Source organism: Arachis stenosperma, chromosome 2, assembly GCF_014773155.1.
Source record: "Arachis stenosperma cultivar V10309 chromosome 2, arast.V10309.gnm1.PFL2, whole genome shotgun sequence".
Lineage (NCBI taxonomy): Eukaryota > Viridiplantae > Streptophyta > Magnoliopsida > Fabales > Fabaceae > Arachis > Arachis stenosperma.
The window spans coordinates 61,047,921-61,052,605 of NC_080378.1; the positions used below are offsets into that span (position 1 = coordinate 61,047,921).

General features: G+C 40.5%; 1 non-coding gene across 1 annotated transcript; it reads left to right on the forward strand.

Annotated features, from left to right (window-relative positions):
• The first annotated feature begins 791 nt into the window (after window positions 1-791).
• LOC130964594 (small nucleolar RNA R71) lies at window positions 792-899 on the forward strand. Its single transcript, XR_009080683.1, has one exon. It is a non-coding gene; the product is annotated as a small nucleolar RNA R71 (small nucleolar RNA).
• Window positions 900-4,685: the final 3,786 nt, after the last annotated feature.

Below are 4,685 nucleotides of genomic sequence, written 5' to 3' on the forward strand. Positions count from 1 at the left end.
CGTACAAATTATCCGCTCATCAGCCACTTTGGATGTGGTTATGGCCTTGCACTCTCTTTTGGGATTCTCTTCTGTATACATGGGAGAGTACTAGGAGGAGTTTCAGGAACTCTTTTACTCAGCTGACCCACTTGTCCCACCAAATTTCTGATGGAGGACTTTGTTTCAGTCATGAAACTGAGAGTGGTTTTAGATAGATCAGAGACTATGTTTGATAAGCTAGAGAGGCTCTGCTCAGAATTCTCTGTCTGTTGCTGAGAAGATGATAGAAAAGGCTTGCTATTGCCAAACCTATTTATCCCACCATTATTATTATTGAAGCCTTGTTAAGGCTTCTGTTGATCCTTCCATGAGAAATTTGGATGATTCCTCTATGAAGGATTATAGGTGTTTCCATAGGATTCTCCCATGTAATTCACTTCTTCCATTGCAGGATTCTCAGGGTCATAAGCTTCTCCTTCAGTGGAGGCTTCTTTAGCACTGCCAGATGCAGCTTGCTATCCAGTCAGATTCGGAGAAATCATATTGACTTGCTGAGTCAATATTTTGTTCTGAGCCAATATGGCATTCAGAGTATCAATCTCAAGAACTCCTTTCTTCTAAGTCATCTCATTATTCACAAGATTTCTTTCAGAGGTATACATGAATTGATTATTTGCAACCATCTTAATGAGTTCCTGGGCTTCTGCAGGGGTTTTCAGATGAAAAGATCCACTAGCAGAATGGTCCAATGACATCTTAGACAATTCAGACAGACCATCATAGAATATGCATATGATGCTCCATTTTGGAAGCATGTCAGAAGGACACCTTTTGGTTAATTGCTTGTATCTTTCCCAAGCTTCATAGAGGAATTCACCTTCCTTATGTTTGAAGGTTTGGACTTCCACTATAAGCTTGCTCATCTTTTAAGGTGGAAAGAATTTGGTCAAAAAAGCATTGACCAACTTGTCCCAAGAGTTCAGGCTTTCTCTAGGTTGTGAGTCCAACCATATCCTAGCTCTGTCTTTTATAGCAAAGGGGAAAAGCATAAGTCTGTAGACCTCGGGATCAACCCCATTAGTGTTAACAATGTCACAGATCTGCAAGAATTCAGCTAAGAACTGATGAGGATCTTCCGATGAAAGTCTATGAAACTTGCAATTCTGATGCTTTAGAGAAACTAATTGAGGCTTAACCTCAAAGTTGTTTGCTCCAATGGCAGGAATTGAGATGCTTCATCCATAGAAGTTGGAAGTTAGTTCAGTATAGTCACCAAGCATTTTCCTTGCACCTCTGGCATTGTCTATTTCTTTTTTGAAATTCTCTGTAAGGTCCTCTCCGGAGTGTTGTGTTTTAGCTTCTCTTAGCTTCTTCTTCAGAGTCTTTTCAGGTTCAGGATCAGTTTCAACAAGAATGTTTTTATCCCTGTTTCTGCTCATATGAAAAAGAAGAGAACAAAAGGGAGTAGTGGAATCCTCTATGTTACAGTATAGAGATTCTTTGAGGTGTCAGAGGAAAATAAGAATAGAGGAATGAGGTAGAGAGAAGATAAGAAGAATTCGAACACAGAGAGAGAGAGGGTTCGAATTATAAGTAGAAGAGAAGTATTAGCAAATAAATAGAAAGAGATGAGAGAGAGAGTATTCGAAAATTAAAACTAAAAAGATTAAAAAAAAATTTTAGAACTAAAAAGATTTTTAATTAACTAATTGTTTTAGTTTTAATTAAAAAGATTTTTTGAAAAAGTGGTTAGTGACTTTCGAAAATTAGAAGTGGAAAAATGGTTAGGTGGTTTTGAAAAAGAGAAGAAATAGTAATTAGTTGAAAAATGTTTGAAAATAATTTTGAAAAGATAAGAAGTTAGAAAAAAGATTTTGAAATCAAAATTTAAAAAGATATTATTGAAAAAAATTTGATTGAAAAATATATGATTTTAAAAAGATATGATTGAAAAAGATTTGATTTTTAAAATTGATGATTTGACTAACAAGAAACTAAAAGATATGATTCTAAAATTCAAAGATTGAACCTTTCTTAACAAGAAAGTAACAAACTTGCAAAATTTTTGAATAAAAACATTAATTGTTAGAAAGGATTTTTAAAAATGCAGAAAGATAAGATTTTAAAATTATGAATTAAAACATGAAAATTTGAAAAAAAATTTAATTAAAAATGAAATTACCTCCATTGTGTTATCCTGGCGTTAAACGTCCAGAATGATATCCAACTTGGTGCACGAAATTGTGATCACACTTTTCACAACTCCACACAACTAACCAGCAAGTGCATTGGGTCGTCCAAGTAATACCTTACGTGAGTAAGAGTCGATCCCACGGAGATTGCCGGCTTGAAGCAAGCTATGGTCATCTTGTAAATATCAGTCAGGTGGATTCAAATGTTTATGAGATATTGATAATTAAAAGATAAACAAAATAGAAATTAACATAGATAAAATCATGTAATTCATTGGTGGGAATTTCAGATAAGCGTTTGGAGATGCTTTGTTACTTCTGGACCTCTGCTTTCCTATTGTCTTCATCCAATCATGCGTCCTCCCTTCCATGGCAAGCTGTATGATCTTCTCAGTGAAAATGGTCCGGCTACGGTCTCTGTACGGCTAATCAACTGTCAAATTTCTCTTCTCAGATGAAAAATATCAGGCACAGCTACTGCAGGGCTAATCATCTGTCGGTTCTCATTTGTGTTGAAATAAGATCTATTGATTCTTTTGCACACTGTCACTACGCCCAACATTTGCGAATTTGAAGCTCCTCACAGTCATCCCTTCCCAGATCCTACTCAGAATACTGCAGACAAGGTTTAGACTTTCCAAATCTCAGGCTGTCTATTGATTCTAGCCTATACCACGAAGATCCTAATCACGGGGTCGGATGCTCTTGTTCATACCCTGGGTCAAGATGTCCGACCTGGGATGTTTAGCAACAAGCCAACCGACCTCTTCAGGTCAGGCTATCCGACCTCTTCTTAAAGAGCTCGGCCAATATCCGACCTCTTCTTAAAGAGCTCGGCCAAATATCCGACCTCTTCTTAAAGAGCTCGGCCAAATACCCGACCTCTTCTTAAAGAGCTCGGCCAATATCCGACCTCTTCTCAAAGAGCTCGGCCAATATCTGACCTCTTCTCAAAGAGCTTGGCCAAAACGCCACAGAGGCCCAAGAAGGCCCAAACGAAGGAACACAGCCCAATCCAAAGGCAGCCGAAAGATAAAGGCGGTTCCGTTGAAGATAAGCTGACCTCACCCAAAGATAAGATAAGATAAGATAAGATAACTAACTTATCTTATCTAAGAAGGTCACTTCTCACCATTATAAATACACTGGAGCACCCAGGTATAACTCATACTCTGATTCTACATAAAACCTGTTTAATACCCATGCTAACTTAAGCATCGGAGTCTCTTGCAGGTACCCCCCACCCTCCGGTGACGAAGGATCAGCAGTGCAACCAGTCCAACAAGTCGGACGCGGCAGCTCTGTCCACCATCTACAAGTCGGACGCGGCGGCTCCGACCACCATCAACAAGTCGGACACAACAGCTCTGACCAGCACAGAAGATCTCATCCGAGATCGACCTATAGTTTCAGGTTACCCTCGGAACATTGGCGCCGTTGCCGGGGAACCTGGAAGTCATCCCATCACCATGGCGGACAACCATGACAACGACCATGATTCAGATCTAGAGGATAGAACACCGCACAAAGACGCGGATACTACACCAAAAGATACTCTTCAACCCACCAAAGGCGAGAATTCGCCAAAAGAGAAGGCTATGGAGGCACTTCAAGATCGCTTAAAGCAACTCGAAAAAAAGGTGGAACATCAACAAGAAGCTGAGAGAGACCTACGAAGGGAAGTTAGGTGATGCCACGAGTTAAAGGACAAGCTCCTAAAACTCGAAGCAGATCTCAAGGCCAAAACAACTCGATCCGGTCACGAAGACAGCCCCTACAAAAATCAAGACCCATTCACCAAAGATATCATGAAAGCTAAAGTCCCAAAGGACTTCAAGGCTCCCGACATGATCCCGTACGGCGGCACATTGGATCCAAGCCATCATCTCAGTAATTTCAGAAGAATGTACCTCACCGACACATCGGACGCCATTCGATGCAAAGTCTTCCCGACTACTCTAACGAAGACAGCAATATGGTGCTTCGACAGTTTGTCTCCAAGATCCATCACAAGTTTGACAACCTTGTTAAGAAGATTCCTCGCCAGGTTCTCCATCCAGAAGGATAAAGCCAAACACACTTCAAGCTTGCTGGGAATTAAACAAGGAGATCAGAAAAGCCTTCACAGCTACATGGAAAGATTCAACAACGCATGCCTTGACATACAAAGTCTTCCAACAAAAGCGGCCATCAGGGGACTCATCAATGGCCTAAGAGAAGGACCTCTCAGCCACTCAATATCCAAGAAGCACCCAACATCTCTGAACGAGGTACAGGAACGGGAAAAGAAATACATCAACATGGAAGAGAACTCTCGACTAGGAGAAAGCTAAAAAACCGAATTCTCCTAACCCACCACGGGACAAGGATAAAGAGTCCAAGAAAAGAGAAGATCAATCGGAGAAGATCCCACCACCTCGCCCAATCAAAAGCAAAAAGGAGAAAGAGGTCGGACGAGTTGAAGGCCCACCTCATAACAAAGAATTGGGCGAGTTGAAGGTCCACCTCACA